This window comes from Scyliorhinus canicula, chromosome 6 (genome assembly GCF_902713615.1).
Source record: "Scyliorhinus canicula chromosome 6, sScyCan1.1, whole genome shotgun sequence".
In the NCBI taxonomy this organism is placed as follows: domain Eukaryota; kingdom Metazoa; phylum Chordata; class Chondrichthyes; order Carcharhiniformes; family Scyliorhinidae; genus Scyliorhinus; species Scyliorhinus canicula.
The window spans coordinates 206,849,047-206,866,530 of record NC_052151.1 but is presented as its reverse complement, the minus strand read 5'-3'; the positions used below and the strand labels follow the sequence as shown (position 1 = coordinate 206,866,530).

General features: G+C 46.1%; 4 non-coding genes across 4 annotated transcripts; 3 read left to right on the top strand and 1 right to left on the bottom strand.

Annotated features, from left to right (window-relative positions):
* Positions 1–242: 242 nt before the first annotated feature.
* trnat-cgu lies at positions 243–316 on the bottom strand. Its single transcript has one exon. It is a non-coding gene; the product is annotated as a tRNA-Thr (tRNA).
* Positions 317–6,082: 5,766 nt separating this feature from the next.
* Positions 6,083–6,154, top strand: trnad-guc. The gene has a single exon. It is a non-coding gene; the product is annotated as a tRNA-Asp (tRNA).
* Positions 6,155–14,196: 8,042 nt separating this feature from the next.
* Positions 14,197–14,268, top strand: trnad-guc. The gene has a single exon. It is a non-coding gene; the product is annotated as a tRNA-Asp (tRNA).
* A 2,290-nt stretch (positions 14,269–16,558) lies between these two features.
* Positions 16,559–16,630, top strand: trnad-auc. The gene has a single exon. It is a non-coding gene; the product is annotated as a tRNA-Asp (tRNA).
* Positions 16,631–17,484: the final 854 nt, after the last annotated feature.

The window sequence follows — 17,484 nt, the reverse complement described above, 5'->3', positions numbered from 1 at the left end:
GTGCCTGGAACTTGCTGCCGGAGGAGGTAATGGAAGCAGGGACGATAGTGACATTTAAGGGGCATCTTGACAAACACATGAATAGGATGGGAATAGAGGGATACAGACTCAAGAAGTGTGGAAGATTTTAGTGTAGACGGGCAGCATGGTCAGCGCAGGCTTGGAAGGTCGAAGGACCTTGTTCCTGCGTTGTACTTTTTGATTGTCACTGTGTTGAGTTAAAGCATTAACTAAATGGATAAAGGCACCGCTGAGATTTGAACTCAGGATTTCCTGTTTACGAGACAGGCGCTTTAACCAACTAAGCCACGGCACCAACCTGGCAGCAAAAGTTGCAATCCAAATTTTTGAATTGTTTCCCACTATTTTGCTTCACTATTTGGTTCATTTGTCGTGTCGGATACACACTGCCAATTAAGAACACTCATCTGCACTGGAATGTCAAAGCTTTGAAGATTGCATTTATTTCTGGAAGGCTTTAAGTTCACAAAATTCCACTGGGAACACATGAACAGGAAAAGATTCATTGGGTAATGATTGAACATGATATTTGTTGTGGGAAAGTGTGAATCCGTCCCCTTGAAAGCAAGAAAGCTCATTCGGAGTGACGTTTAAACTATGGGATTTGCAAAGTGTAGGGGATGGAAATAGATCTGTCACTATTTAAAAGCTCAATTTTTTACCCCTTCACTCTGTCCTGTCCTGTAACACAACTCTGCCAATCCCTTCCATTGCTCTCGGTGATCACCGGGAATAATTCAAAGCGCTTCCTTAAGCATCAACCTCCAAACTTCCTTATATTGGACATCAATCCAGATGCGTTATTCGGATTTTGTTAGGTTGATTTAAACTTCATAAGATCTGTATCCATATTGTTTCTTTCTGGTTTTTACTGGTTTGGTATTGTCTCGTTTCTTTGTTTTTTCCTTCATGTTACATTAGGTCGGTTGCTATGCAACCATTCACAACCTCATCTGGACACATCTTTATTTACTGTCAACATAACGAGTCTCTTTGCATTTTGCACCATGAAGCATTTTCTCTCCTTTCTTCCTCCCTCACAGAGTTTCGCTTTTGTACATACCTACCCCATCTCGCACTCCATTGGTTTATATTTTTACCTTTATTCAGTTGTGAGGAAAAGACATCGGCCTGAACGGTTCACTCAGTTTGTCTCCTGGCCTGCTGAGCATTTCCAACATGCCCACTATTTTACTTTTCAATCTGAAAGGATGGTGTATTCTAATCAGTTTCAATATGAACTGAAAGCGAATTAATTGACAGGATGATAGGGTAAACTGGATTGTGGAACAGCCCTTTCCCAAAGCGGTTACACATTTGATGGGCCGACACTGGCGTCAACTAACAAGCGAGCATTGCGATGCATGTATTGAATTCGATCTCACTATTTTATCACTGAGAATTCTCCGTCTGTTCTGGCTGTGACAGTGAGAATTGACAATTATCCGGAAGGTGTAATTGAAGCAGATCAGGCACGAAGTTTTGAATGGTTGAGAAACCGCGAAATTCATGATCCATCTGCTCCTATTTCTCATCATCTCACAGATACTACTCAGAGGAAACAGAGGATTACATTGACCTTGGAGTGTTTCACCAGTGGGACTCCGGCGTTTAGTCACTTACGGATCTCAAGTACTATAATCCTAGAATCATACAAGAGGTGCTGTATAGAAGGAGGATATGAGGCCTGTCCAGTCCGTGATGGCGTTGTCAAGAAGACATTTACCCAGTACCATTCCCTCGTCTTCTGCTTTCTCTCTGTTCACTTCTCCCTGTTCAGCGATTGTCCCTTTTCTATTTTCTTCCATGGTTTCAAATCTCTAGAAAAGGAGAAATCGTTCAGTGAGAGGACAAGTTCAGCCAGATGAAGGAGAGTGGCGGTGGACGGAGATAATTCAGGCCCCTGTTCGAGGAAAAAGCGGAAAATCTTCAGACCGTCCTGATGTGGGATAGAGGTTTAGATGGATTGGACATCCAATATGAAACGCAGGTGGTTAGGGCTGGGGGAACTGGAAGTTGTTGATAGGGCATCAGAGGAAACATGTATGGGTGGAAAGGGACATGGCAAAAGGAGAAAGTATGGATTCAAGAGAGAAAGAAATGAGCGGGGTGAAGGAGGAACAATCCGGCATGATGGGCCGACTGGACAATCATAGAATAATAGAATTTACAGCCAAAAGAGAAAATGCTGGAAAATCTCAGCAGGTCTGGCAGCATCTGTAGGGAGAGAAAAGAGCTAACGTCCTGCCTCCCCCCACATCTATATCTGTCACAGTGTCTCTCCTTCCCCCCACACCGACATCTGTCACGGCGTCCCCCTCCCCGCACACCTTCATCTGTCACAGTGTGCCCCCTCTCTCCACACCTACATCTGTCACACCTTACCCTCTGATCTTAATTTGAGACTGGGCCACTTGAAATCACAGCGGTCGATGGTGTAGAGATTCAACTCGGGAATGTGCAAGACATTGCGGGCCAGGAGCCAGTGTCGGGAAGCAAACCCGGGGGGTGATGTCGATTGTCCCCAAAGCTCATTGAATAATAGAATGCTGCCGACAGAAGAAAACCATTCGGCCCGTCTTGCCTATGCGGTCTCTCGGGAAGACCTATCCAGTTAGTTTCACTCCTCTTCCCTGTAACCTCACGGATTCATTGAAATCCATTCTGCAAGTTATTGCTGAATCTGCTTCCTCTAACCTTTCAGACAGTGAATTCCAGATCAAAAACAATCCGCTGCTTCAAAGAAACTCTTCCCAGTTTCCCCTCTGATTATTTTGTCAATTTCTCTCCTGCGGTTACCGCCCCTTCTGTCAACGGAAACAGCTTATTCCAATTGACTTCAGCACTTTTAAGAACTTTATTAAACATCCTCCGAACTTTCTCTGCTGGAAGGAGAACATTCCAGCTTCCTACTCATTTCAATAATTGCAGTCCCGCATCCCTGGTACTCGTCTAGTAAATCGCTTCCGCACTACCTCTGGTAACTTGTTAGCTTTCCGAAAGTGAGGTGTCCGGAATGTGTGAGAATACTCCAGTTGGGCTCTGATCAGTCATTCAGAAAGGTTCAGCACATCTTACCTGCTTTCGTATTGCAGTCCCGTTTCAGGTTCCTAACTCAGTGTGGGTTCTGAATTTTGAAACTAAAGGATTGAGGATTGTTGTGCAACTGACTGTTCCTGACTCTGTGACCAATGCACAATCAGTATCTGCACTAAAATAAAAAAGGAAAACTGATTGGAAAAACTCAACAAATGGGCAGGATCTGTGGAGGGAGAAACTGGATGAACTTTTAGAGTCCCCGTCACTCTCCCTCAGAGGTTCATCAGCACTGCCTATTTTCTCAGGATTCCGAAGTCTGCCTTGAATACTTTCACTGTAACCTTCCTACCGTGGGGTAGGAATCTCATGCCCCTTGGTGACAACATTCACTTTCCAGCAGTCCACACAAAATCACTCTGTTCCATCTTGCGTTGGCACCATTACAATTGATGAACTCCAATCAGAAGAACTCAACTCATTCACGTCATTTTGGAGCATAGATTCAATTTATTTTTTGTACTTCTGATAACTTTGCTAAATTTAACGTGCATGTTATTTATTGGAAATGTTTCCCCAACTTCGACAGCATGCATTGCCATCTCCTTTCTATCTAATTTATTCCCACTTAATCCCATAAATACATTTATCAGTCACTCATCCAATTGACCTCGACTCTTATCTGGAAGATAACATAACCCATTGATTAAATTTCCCATTATCCAAATGAATTCGAGGAAAGACACAGCGGAATTTAACCGTTACTCTTCTCACCGAAACGGATCGAATTCAACTCCGAGCTTGGGGTTTCTGATTTGAGAGTTTAGAAACTGCAATGGCCTGGCATGGATTCTGGGTGCATTGCACGGAAGCAGCTGTGCCCCTCAGTTTACCCCCATCGCTAGCTATAAGGTCTTTAATATTGCAAGAAAAAAATCCCTAGGATCCTAAAAAGTCTATTAAAAATAAAACATAGCTGCTGAGGTGCTTCAGAAAGCGGGATTCGGTCAGTTGACAAACACTTGTTCAAAGAAGCATCTTAAAGGGGGGAGGGAGCTGGAGAAGTGGAGAGGTTTAGAATAAAGACCAGAGAACAACACAACACAGGAACCTGTTTAGGAGGGAATTCAGAATGTTAGACTGGGCCAACTGAAATCACGGCTGTCGGTGCTGTAGACATCGGGAATATATAAGACAATATGTATATCGGGAATATATAAGACATTGCGGGGCAGGAGCCAGTGTCAGGCAGCATTGATATCGACTGTCCCCAAAGCCCATTGAAAAATAGAATGATGTAGCACATAAGAAAGCCATTCGGCCCGTTTTAGTGTACTCAATTTTTTTCCCATTAAGGGGCAATTTAGCCTGGCCAATCCACCTAGCCTGCCCATCTTTTTGGGGTTGTGGGGGTGAAACCCACGCAAACACCGGAAGAATGTGCGAACTCCACACGGACAGTGACCCAGAGGCGGGATCCAACCTGGGACCTCGGCGCCGTGAGGCAGCAGGGCTAACCCACTGTGCTACCATGCTGCCCTTGAAATCTATTCTGAAAGTAATTATTAAATCTGCTTCCCCATCCGTTCAAGCAGTGAATCCCGCACCAAAACACTCGGCTGCATCAAAGAAACTCTTCTCAGTTCCCCATGTTTCTTTGGCCAATTTTCTCTCCTGCACATCCCGCCTCACTCAATGGAAACAAGTTATTCTCATTGACTTCAGCATTTTCCCCAGCTCCATTAAACCTTCTCCTAACTTCCTCTGCTGGAATGAGAACACTCCAGCTTCCTACTCTTTCGACATAACTGTAGTCCCGCATCTCTGGTATTAGTCTAGTAAATCTCCTGTGCACTTTCTCTAGCACCTTGTCATCTTTCCTAAAGTATGGGTTCAGGAATGGGTGAGAATACTCCAGCTGGACTCTGATCAGTCATTCAGAAAGGTTCAGCATATTTTCCCTGTTTTCATACTGAAACCGGCGGATTGAGGGCATTTGTCCAACTGACTGTTCCTGACTCTGTGACTGATGAACAATCTCTATCTGCACCACAATATCAATAGAAAACTGCTGGAAAAACCTCAAGAAATGGGCTCGAGCTGTTGAGGGAGAAAAAAGTTGAGGTTTCAAAGTCCCCGTCACTTTTCCTCAGAGGTTCATATTTTCCACAGGATTCCGACGCCTACCTTGAATTTTGTGTTTTCCGAAATGAAAATTGAGCGTCTCCCCGTCGGGGAATTGAACCCCGGTCTCCCGCGTGACAGGCGGGGATACTGACCACTATACTAACATGGATATGCAGCCCTTTTGATCACAGGGCAAGTCAATTCATTCAATTCCCTATATCTGTCGCTCTGTGGGCCAATGAGCATCAAATATCCCAGGTAGTAATTGAAACAGTCAGCTCCATTAGAGAAAGTATGCTGACATCTTCTAATCTCACTGCGAGATAACTGAAGGGGTTCTCCCAGCCGCTTCAGGCCCACCGTTCGTGGAAAATTCCTCAAAAGATTGAACTCTTGAGCCTCATGATGCTTTTATCTCATGTGGATGCTGGACTGAAACATAATCAGGAAATACTGGAGAATCTCAGCAGGTCTGACAGCATCTGAGGAGAGTGGAGGGAACTAGTGTTTCGAGTCTGGATGACTATTTCTCAAAGCTGGAGAAAACTGCAAATAGGGTCAGATGTATACTTATTAGGGGGGGGGGGCACTATATTTTCCTTTCTGATTGTGTAATATTTTCTGTTTTTGTTTCAGGTCCCAGCATCCGCAGTAGTTTGCATTGACCTGAGGGAATGAGACAATCATTTGAGGAATTAACCACTAACTGTGGGCCTAAAGCGCCTGGGACCCCGTTCCGTTATCTCGCAGTGAGACTGGAATGTGACAGGAACCCTCATCTAATGGAGCTGTTTCAATTCCCAGTTGGGATTTTTGGCGCTCATTAACCTTCAGATTGGCAGATGGAAATGAGGAGATTGAATTGTCCTGTGATCAGAAGGTCAGGCAACCGACGTGATCCTCGTTAGTATAGTGGTCAGTATCCCCGCCTGTCACGCGGGAGACCGGGGTTCAATTCCCCGACGGGGAGGCGCTGAATTTTAATTTCAGAAAACACAAAATTCAAGGCAGTTCGCAATCATCTGGAAAATATGATGTGGAGATGCCGGCGTTGGACTGGGGTGAGCACAGTAAGAAGTCTTACAACACCAGGTTAAAGTCCAACAGGTTTGTTTCAAACACGAGCTTTCGGAGCACGGCTCCTTCTTTATCCTTCTTATCTGGAAAATAAACAGTACTGATAAAGTTCTGTGGAAATGTGATGGGGACTCTAAAAGTTCATCCTGTTTCGACCACCACAGATACTGACCGCTTTTTGAGTTTTTCCAGCACAGTTCTGTTTATATTTTGGTGCAGATAGAGATTGTGCATTAGTCACACAGTCAGGAACAGTCAGCTGGACAACAATACTCAATCCGAAGGAGGCTTCAAATTTCAGAACCCACACTGAGTTCGGAACCAGAAATAGTAAAGCAGGGAAGATATGCTGAACCTGTCTGAACGACTGATCAGAGCTCCGCTGGAGTATTAGCACCCATTCCCGACACCACACTTTAGGAAAGATGACAAGGTGCTCGAGGTAGCGAAGGGGAGATTTACTAGATTAGTTCCAGAGGTGCGGTTATTTGAAGTGAGGAGGAAGCTGGAGTGTTCCCCTTCCAGCAGAGGAAGTTAGGAGGAGGTTTAGTGAAGCTGTTCAAAATGCTGAAGTCAATGGGAATAATTCCATTGAGAGCAGAGGCGGTAACTGCAGGAGAGAAAATTGACAAAACAAACAGAGGGGGAAATGAGAAGTTTCTTTGAAGCAGCGGATTGCTTCGATCTGGAATTCACTGCCTGAAAGGATGGATGGAGCAGATTCAATTACTTTCAGAATTTATTACAATGAATCCGCGAGGTTACAGGGAAGAGCTGCGAAAGTCATTGGATAGGTCTTCCCGAGAGACCGCAGACACAAGACGGGCCGAATGGCTTTCTTCTGTGCGGCATCATTCTATTATTCAATTGGCTTTGGGGACAATCGACATAACCTCCGCGTTTGCTGCCTGTCACTGACTCCTTCCCCGCAATTACATGTATATTTCTGATTTTAATTTCTACAGCATCGACAGCCGTGATTTCAACTGACCCAGTCGAACATTGTGGATTCCCTCCCTGAACAGGCTCAGAGGGCCGAAGGCCTGTTCCTGTGCTGTTCTTCTTTGCTCTTTGTTCTAAACCCCTCCCCCTCCCCAGCTCCCTCCGCTCTTTAAGATGCTTCTTTGAACAAGCTTTTGTCAACTGACCGAATCCCGCCTACTGCGGTTCCTCGGCAGTTTTGTTTTATTTTTAATACAAGTTTAGGATCCTTAGGATGTTTTTGTTGCAATATTATAGAGCTTCGAGCTGGCGATGGTGGTATCCCGAGGGGCACAGCTGACTCCAAGCAATGGATCCAGAATCCATGCCAGGCCATCTCAGTGCATTGATTTCTAAACTCAAATCAGAAACGCCAACTCGGAGCCAGTGTCGGGCAGCAAACCCGGGGAGTGATGTCGATTGTCCACAAAGGCCATTGAATAATATAAATGATGCGGAGCAGAAGAAAGCCATTCGGCCCGTCTTCCTGTGCGGTCTCTCGGGAAGACCAATCCAGTTAGTTTCACTCCTCTTCCCTGTAACCTCACAGATTCATTGAAATCCATTCTGAAAGATATTATTGTACCTACTTCCTCCGCCCTTTCAGGCAGTAAATTCCAGACCAAATCGATCCGCGGCACCAAAGAAACTTCTTAGTCCCCCCTCTGATTATTTTGTCAATTTCTCTCCTGCACTTACCACCTCTCTCAATTGTTATTCCCATCGACTTCAGCATTTTGAACAGCTCCATTAAACCTCCTCCTAACTTCCTCTGCTGGAAGGAGAACACTCCAGCTTCCTCCTCACTTCAAATAACTGTAGTCCCGCATCTCTGGTGCTCGTCTAATAAATCTCCCCTTCACTACCTCTCGCACCTTGTCATCTTTCCTAAAGTGGGGGTTCGGAATGGGTGCTCATACTCCAGCTGGGCTCTGATCGGTCATTCAGAAAGGTTCAGCATATCTTCTCTCGTATTGCAGTCCCTCTGCACACTGAAACCAGCGGATTGAGGATTGTTGTCCAACTGACTGTTCCTGACTCTGTGACTGATGCACAATCTCTGGCTGCACCAAAATATAAATAGAAAAGTGTTGGAAAAACCTTAAGAAATGGGCTCGAGCTGTGGGTGGAGAACCAAAATGAGCTTTCAAAGTCCTCGTCACTCTTCGTCAGAGGTTTATCAGCACTGACTATTTCCCACAAGATTCCACCGTCTGCTTTGAACTTTGTGTTTTCTTAAAATTCCGAGTCTCCGAACAGAACCCCGGTTTCCCGCGTGACAGGCGGGGATACTGACCACTATACTAACGAGGAACACGTTGGTCTGCAACCCTTTTGATCACAGGGCAAGTCAATTCATTCAATTCCCTACATCTGTCGATCTGTGGGTCAATGACCATCAAAATCCCAGATGGTAATTGAAACAGTCAGCTCCATTAGAGGAGGTATCCTGACATATGTATGTCCCTGTCAGGCAGGGAAGATAGGGTCGAGTGAGGGAACCATGGTTGACAAGAGAGGTTGAATGTCTTGTTAAGAGGAAGAAGGAGACTTATGAAAGGCCGAAGAAACAAAGTTCAGACAGGGCGCTGGAGGGATACAAGATAGCCAGGAGGGAACTGAAGAAAGGGATTAGGAGAGCTAAGAGAGGGCATGAAAAATCTTTGGCAGGTAGGATCAAGGACAACCCCAAGGCCTTTGACACATAAGTGAGTAATATGAGAATGACTAGACCGAGGGTAGGTCCGACCAAGGACAGTAGCGAGAGATTGTGTATTGAGTCTGAAGAGATAGGAGAGGTCTTGAACAAGTATTTTTCTTCAGTATTTACAAACGAGAGGGGCCATATTGTTGGAGAGGACAGTGTGAAACAGACTGATAAGCTCGAGGAGATACTTGTCAGGAAGGAAGATGTGTTCCGCGTTTTGAAAAACTTGAGGATAGACAAATCCCCCGGGCCTGACTGCAATATATCCACGGATTCTATGGGAAGCAAGAAATGAAATTGCAGAGCCATTGGCAATGATCTTTTCATCCTCGCTGTCAACAGGGGTGAACATAGAACAGTACAGCACAGAACAGGCCCTTGATGTTGTGCAGAGCAATGATCACCCTACTCAAACCCATATAACCCAACAACCCCCCCCCTCCCCCCCCTTAACCTTACTTTTTAGGACACTACGGGCAATTTAGCGTGGCCAATCCACCTAACCCGCACATCTTTGGACTGTTGGAGGAAACCGGAGCAGCCGGAGGAAACCCATGCACACACGGGGAGGACGTGCAGACTCCGCACAGACAGTGACCCAGCCGGGAATCGAATCTGGGACCCTGGAGCTGTGAAGCATTTATGCTAACCAACCTGCTACCGTGCTGGTACCAGAGGATTGGAGAGTGGCGAATGTCGTGCCCCTGTTCAAAAAAGGGAATAGGGATAACCCTAGGAATTACAGGCCGGTTAGTCTTACTTCGGTGGTAGGCAAAGTAATGGAAAGGGTACTGAGGGATCGGATTTCTGAGCATCTGGAAAGACACTGCTTGATTAGGCATAGTCAGCACGGATTTGTGAGGGGTAGGTCTTGCCTTACAAGTCTTATTGACTTCTTTGAGGAGGTAACCAAGCATGTGGATGAAGGTAAAGCAGTGGATGTAGTGTACATGGATTTTAGTAAGGCATTTGATAAGATTCCCCATTGTAGGCTTGTGCAGAAAGTAAGGAGGCATGGGATAGTGGTTTATTTGGCCAGTTGGATAACAAACTGGCTAACCGATAGAAGACGGAGAGTGGTGGTGGATGGCAAATATTCAGCCTGGAGCCCAGTTATCAGTGGCGTACCGCAGGGATCAGTTCTGGGTCCTCTGCTGTTTGTGATTTTCATTAACGACTTGGATGAGGGAGTTGAGGGGTGGGTCAGTAAATTTGCAGATGATACGAAGATTGGTGGAGTCGTGGATAGTGAGGAGGGCTGTTGTCGGCTTCAAAGAGACATAGATAGGATGCAGAGATGGGCTGAGAAGTGGCAGATGGAGTTTAACCCTGACAAGTGTGAGGTTGTTCATTTTGGAAGGACAAATATGAATGCGGAATTCAGCGTTAACGGTAGGGTTCTTGGCAATATGGAGGAGCAGAGAGATCTTGGGGTCTATGTTCATAGATATTTAAAAGTTGCCATTCAAGTGGATAGAGCTGTGAAGAAGGCTTATGGTGTGCTAGCATTCATTAGCAGAGGGATTGAATTTAAGAGCCGTGAGGTGATGATGCAGCTGTACAAAACCTTGGTCAGGCCACATTTTGCAGTTCTGGTCGCCTCATTTTAGGAAGGATGTGGAAGCTTTGGAAAAGGTGCAAAGGAGATTTACCAGGATGTTGCCTGGAATGGAGAGTAGGTCATACGAGGAAAGGTTGAGGGTGCTAGGCCTTTTCTCATTAGAATGGAGAAGGATGAGGGGGGACGATAGAGGTTTATAAGATGATCAGGGGAATAGATAGAGTAGACTGTCAGAGACTTTCCCCACGGGTGCAACACACCATTACAAGGGGGCATACATTTAAGATAAATGGTGGAAGATATAGAGGGGATGTCAGAGGTAGGTTCGTTACCCAGAGAGTAGTGGGGGCATGGAATGCACTGCCTGTGGAAGTAGTTGAGTCGGAAACGTTAGGGACCTTCAAGCGGCTATTGGATAGGTACATGGATTAGGGTAGAATAATGGAGTGTAGATTAACTTCTTCTTAAGGGCAGCACGGTAGCATTGTGGATAGCACAATTGCTTCACAGCTCCAGGGTACTCCGGTTTCCTCCCACAGTCCAAAGATGTGCAGGTTGCGTGGATTGGCCATGAAAATTGCCCTTAGTGTCCAAAATTCTATGATTAACCTAGGACAAAAGTTCGGCACAACATCGTGGGCCGGGGGGATGCTGTGCAGCAGGCCAGCGGGAGGTAAAGATTGACAAAGTCGTCGTGGACAGAAAGACAAAAGGAATTGTAAATGTGGGTGATAAAAGCTAAGAAGGGTGCTGATAGTGGCACAGTAAGAAGTCTTACAACACCATGTTAATGTCCAACAGATTTGTTTGGAGTCACTAGCTTTCGGAGCGCAGCTCCTTCATCACTAAACACACCTGTTGGACTTTAACCTGGTGTTGCCTTGACTTCTTACTGTGCCAACCCCAGTCCAACGCCGGCATCTCCACATTGTAGTGGCACATAAAGAGATTAGTGTCCAAAATTCTATGATTAACCAAGGACAAAAGTTCGGCACAACATCGTGGTTCCGAAGGGCCTGTTCTGTGCTGTATTTCTCTATCTATCTTCTAATCTCACTGCGAGATAACTGAAGGTGTTCCCCCAGCCGCTTCAGGCCCACTGTTAGTGGTTAATTCCTCAAATGATTGACTGAACCCTTGAGCTAAACGCATGATGCTTTTATCTCAATCAGATGCTGGACTCTGAAACATAATCAGGAAATACTGGACAATCTCAGCAGGTCTGACAGCATCTGAGGAGAGAGGAGGGAACTAATGTTTTGTGTCTGGATTACTATTTCTCAAAGCTGGAGAAAACTCAAATAGGGTCAGATTACTTCGTATCCTTTTTTTTGTGGGGGCGGGGGGGGGGGGGTGCTGTACAGCAGGCCAGCGGGAGGTAAAGATTGACAAAGACGTCGTGGACAGAAAGACAAAAGGAATTGTAAATGTGGGTGATAAAAGCTAAGAAGGTTGCTGATAGTGGCACAGTAAGAAGTCTTACAACACCATGTTAAAGTCCAACAGATTTGTTTGGAGTCACTAGCTTTCGGAGCGCAGGTCCTTCATCACTAAACACACCTGTTGGACTTTAACCTGGTGTTGCCTTGACTTCTTACTGTGCCAACCCCAGTCCAACACCGGCATCTCCACAATGTAGTGGCACATAAAGAGATTAGAATGTGTGAATGGCAGAATAAAGGTGAGCAGTGTGTCAAAGGGCAACTGGGAACAGGGAACAGATGGTCCAAGTGGGTTGGGGGAGGGGAGGAAATAACAGATCAATGGAAGAAAGGAAAATAAATTGATAGAAATAAAAATGAGGTGAAGTTGGAGGAGAGAGTTCACAGTCTGAAATTGTTGAACTCAATGTTCAGTGCGGAAGATTGTAATGTGCCCAATTAAGAGATGAGGTGCTCTTCCTGTAGTTTGATCTGGGGTTCACTGGAACATTGCAGCAGGCCAAGGACTGACATGTGAAAATGAGAGCAGGACGGTGAGTTGGAATGGCAAGCGACAGGAAGGTTTGGGTTCTTGCTTGTTGACACATCTGAGCTGTTGCACCCAGTCTGCATTTAGTCTCTCCAATATACAGCAGTCCGCATTGGGAGCAGCAAATGCAACAGACCAGATTGATGCCCGTGCACGTGAAGCACTACCTCACTTGAAAAGCGTGTTTAGGCCCAGGGATGGTGAGCAGGGAGGAAGGAGATAAAGGGGCAGGCGTTACATTGTCTGCATTAGTACGGGATGGTGCTGTGGGAAGCGGGTCAGGTGTTGAGGGTATTGGAGGAACGGACCAGGGTATCCCTGAGGGAATGGTCCCTGATAAATGATGACAGGGTGATTAGGGGAAGGTATGTTTGGGGGTTCATTGGAGTTGGCGGATATAGCTAAGGAAGATACTTTGAATGCAGAGGCTGCATGGGGAGGGAGGGAGGGGAGGGAGAAAAGTGAGCACAAGGGGTATCCTATCCAGGTTCTGGGAGGTAGGGGATGTGGTGAGAGCAGAGATGGGGTAATAGGATCGGCCACAGTTGGGAGCCCGTCGACAGCAGTGGGTGGGAAACCAAGATTAACGAAGAAGGAAGACATGTTAGCAGCATCATTTTGGAAAGCGGTATGACCAGAACAGATAGAACAGATGTGAAGGATGCCGTCCAACAGGATGAGGAGTGCCAAGAGCTGTAGTCAAGGTAGCTTGGGAGCCAGACGGTTTGTAATGAATATTTGTCGACAGTCTATCCCCAGAAATTGAAATTGAAAGGTCACGGAAGGAGGTGTCGGAGATGGACCGTCTGAAGGTGATACTGGGGTAGAAATTGGAAGCACAGTTAATAGACTTAATATACTTTCCACCCCACCAGTCTCCCCAGCCAAAGAATGGGCAGCACGGTAGCACAAGTGTAGGTTCACAGTACCAGGATCCCTGGTTCAATTCCCTGCTGGGTCACTATCTGTGCGCGGTTTGCATGTTCTCCGGGTGCTCTGGTTTCCTCCCACAGGTCAAAGACGTGCAGGTTAATTGGTTTGGCCGTGATTTTAAAAAATGTCCTCAATGACCAAAAAGGTTAGGAGGGGTTATTGGTTTACGGGTATAGGGTGGAAGGGCTTAAGTGGGTCGGGGCAGACTCGATGGGCCGAGTGGCCTCTTTCTGCACTGTGTGTTTCATGTTCTATAATTGTCTTCTGCCAGTTCCGCCAACTCCAGCAAACCAACAAACGTACCTTTCTCTCACTCGCCCTGTCAGCATTTTGGTGGGAATGTTCCGTTAGGGGAACCCTGATCCACTCCTCCAGCAATTCACCCTCTTCCCACGTGGAGTGTGATCTCTCTCTTCCACCTTCACCCCATTTTTTATTTCTATCAATTTACTTTCATTTCTTCCAATGAAATTGTTCCCTCACAATTGGCCCCTCCCCTATCCAACTTGGACCATCTGTTCCCAGTTGCCCTTTGACACACTACCCACCTTTGTTCTGCCATTCACACAATCGAATATCTTTGTATGTCACGATCAGCCCTTGTTAGTGTTGACCATCCCCAACTACATTCCTTTTGTTTTTCTGTCCACGACATCTTTGTGAATTTCTATCTTCCGCTGGCCCCCGATCCAGCCGCACCACTACAACACCCCCCCCCCCCCCCCACCTCAAAACAGTGTAAAACTGACCCTGTGATCAGACGGACAGCCGACTAACGTGTTCCTCGTTAGTATAGTGGTCAGTATCCCCGCCTGTCACGCGGGAGACCGGGGTTCAATTCCCCGACGGGGAGACATCAAATTTTCATTTCTGAGTACACAAAATTGAAGGCAGTTCGCAATCATCTGGAAAATAAGCAGTTCTGTGGAAAAGTTATTGCGACTCTAAAAGTTCATCCTGTTTCGACCACCACAGATACTGACCGCTTGTTGAGTTTGTCCAGTACTATTCTGATTCTATTTTGGTGCAGATAGAAATTGTGCATTAGTCACACAGTCAGGAACAGTCAGCTGGTCAACAATACTCAATCCGCAGGTTTCAAATTTCAGAACCCACACTGAGTTCGGAACCAGAAATAGTAAACCAGGGAAGATATGCTGAACCTGTCTGAAAGACTGATCAGAGCTCCGCTGGAGTATTAGAACCCATTCCCGACACCACACGTTAGGAAAGATGACAAGGTGCTCGAGGTAGCGAAGGGGAGATTTACTAGATTAGTTCCAGAGGTGCGGTTATTTGAAGTGAGGAGGAAGCTGGAGTGTTCCCCTTCCAGCAGAGGAAGTTAGGAGGAGGTTTAGTGAAGCTGTTCAAAATGCTGAAGTCAATGGGAATAATTCCATTGAGAGCAGAGGCGGTAACTGCAGGAGAGAAAATTGACAAAACAAACAGAGGGGGAAATGAGAAGAGTTTATTTGAAGCAGCGGATTGCTTCGATCTGGAATTCACAGCAGATTCAATAATTACTTTCAGAATTTATTACAATGAATCCGCGAGGTTACAGGGCAGAGGTGTGAAACTGATTGGATAGGTCTTCCCGAGAGACCGCAGAGGCCGGACGGGCCGAACGGCTTTCTTCTGTGCGGAAGCATTCTATTATTCAATTGGCTTTGGGGACAATCGACATAACCTTCGCGTTTGCTGCCTGTCACTGACTCCTTCCCCGCAATTACATGTATATTTCCGATTTTAATTTCTACAGCATCGACAGCCGTGATTTCAACTGACCCAGTCTAACATTGTGGATTCCCTCCCTGAACAGGCTCGGAGGGCCGAACGCCTGTTCCTGTGCTGCGTTGTTCTTTGCTCTTTGTCCTAAACGTCCCCAGTTCTCCAGCTCCCTCCGCTCTTTAAGATGCATCTCGGAACGTTTTTGTCAACTAAACGAATCCCGCCTTCTGCGGTTCCTTGGCAGCTTTGTTTCAATTTTAATACAAGGTTAGGATATTTAGGATGTTTTTGTTGCAATATTATAGAGCTTCGAGCTGGCGATGGTGGTACCTTGAGGGGCACAGCTGCCTCCAAGCAATGGATCCAGAATCCATGCCAGGCCATCTCAGTGCATTGATTTCTAAACTCAAATCAGAAACCCCAACTCGGAGCCAGTGTCGGGCAGCAAACCCGGGGGGTGACGTCGATTGTCCACACAGCCCATTGAATAATATAAATGATGCAGCGCAGAAGAAAGCCATTCGGCCCGTCTTGCCTGTGCTGTCTCTCGGGAAGACCTATCCAGTTAGTTTCACTCCTCGTCCCTGTAACCTCACGGATTCATTGAAATCCATTCTGAAAGATATTATTGTACCTCCTTCCTCAGCCCTTTCAGGCAGTAAATTCCAGATCAAATCGATCCGCGGCACCAAAGAAACTTCTCAGTCCCGCCTCTGATTATTTTGTCAATTTCTCTCCTGCACTTACCACCTCTCTCAATTGGAATAAGTTATTCCCATCGACTTCAGCATTTTGAACAGCTCCATTAAACCTCCTCCTAACTTCTTCTGCTGGAAGGGGAACACTCCAGCTTCCTCCTCACTTCAAATAACTGTAGTCCCGCATCTCTGGTACTCGTCTAGTAAATCTCCCCTTCGCTTCCTCTCGCACATTGTCATCTTTCCTAAAGTGTGGGGTTCGGAATGGGTCCAGCTGGGCTCTGATCAGTCATTCAGAAAGGTTCAGCTTATCTTCCCTCCTCTCGTATTGCAGTCCCTCTGGACACTGAAACCGGCGGATTGAGGATTGTTTTCCAACTGACTGTTCCTGACTCTGTGACTGATGCACAATCTCTATCTGCACCAAAATATAAATAGAAAACTGCTGGAAAAACGTCAAGAAATGGGCTCGGGCTGTGGAGGGAGAACCAAAATGAGCTTTCAAAGTCCCCGTCACTCTTCGTCAGAGGTTTATCAGCACTGACTATTTCCCAGAGGATTCCGCCGTCTGTTTTGAATTTTGTGTTTTCCGAAATTACAATTCAGAATCTCACCGTCGGGGAATTGAACCCCGGTCTCCGGCGTGACAGGCGGGGATACTGACCACTATACTAACGAGGAACACGATAACGTCCAGTCTTTTTGCAACGAACGTGATCTTCGTTAGTATAGTGGTCAGTATCCCCGCCTATCACGCGGGACACCGGGGTTCAATTCCCCGACGGGGAGTCATGGCATTTTAATTTCGGAAAACACAAAATTGAAGGCAGTTCGCAATCATCTGGAATATCAGCAGTACTGATAAAGTTCTGTGGAAAAGTGATGGGGACTCGAAAAGTTCATCCTGTTTCCACCACCACAGATACTGACCGCTTGTTGAGTTTAACATTCTACATTTTGCGAATCACAAATTTTGGGCAGCGTCGTCAAGAAAAAGCTTCACATTTTTCTCCCTCCTAACTCTCTACTGTGCAACAAGCAGTAACATAAACAAACTAATTCTTGCTCCCAATAATCGAGGGCAATTATTCAAAATTGTCGGGGAGGCATGAAGCTACAAAGATAACGTTGATCATTTGTGCCTAAAATGGCATTCTCCCCAATGTTATTGCAATGCGGTTGCGTACAAAGCCCTTAGATTAACCCAACGGACGAGCGGAGGTTGGATTTGGACCCAGGACCTCCTGTGTACGAGTGGCGTTTTAAGCAACTGAAAATTATTAGGAGCTATGTAACAGCGAGAACTGAGAACTTTCATTTCAAAGAGAGTGCAGCTATTGCTGAGTAGCTTTGTGAAGATAGGAATTTCCAGACAGCTCTGGGGAAAAACAATTCCTTGCAGCTCGCTGGTAACCTGAAACTTTGAAGTTGAAAATATTGGAGTTCTGACGTTCCAGCTCGTGCGCCATCAGCCAGCAGAGAGGAGTGTGAGTTCTCCACTCACTGAATTTGGAAAGTGCTGGGTCACCGGAGGGAAATTTCAAATAAAACAAAATGTTGTAAAAACTCAGCAGATATGGCAGCATCTGTGGAGAGAAAAACAGAGTTTACGTTCCGCGTCCATTCGAATCTTCCTCAGCGCT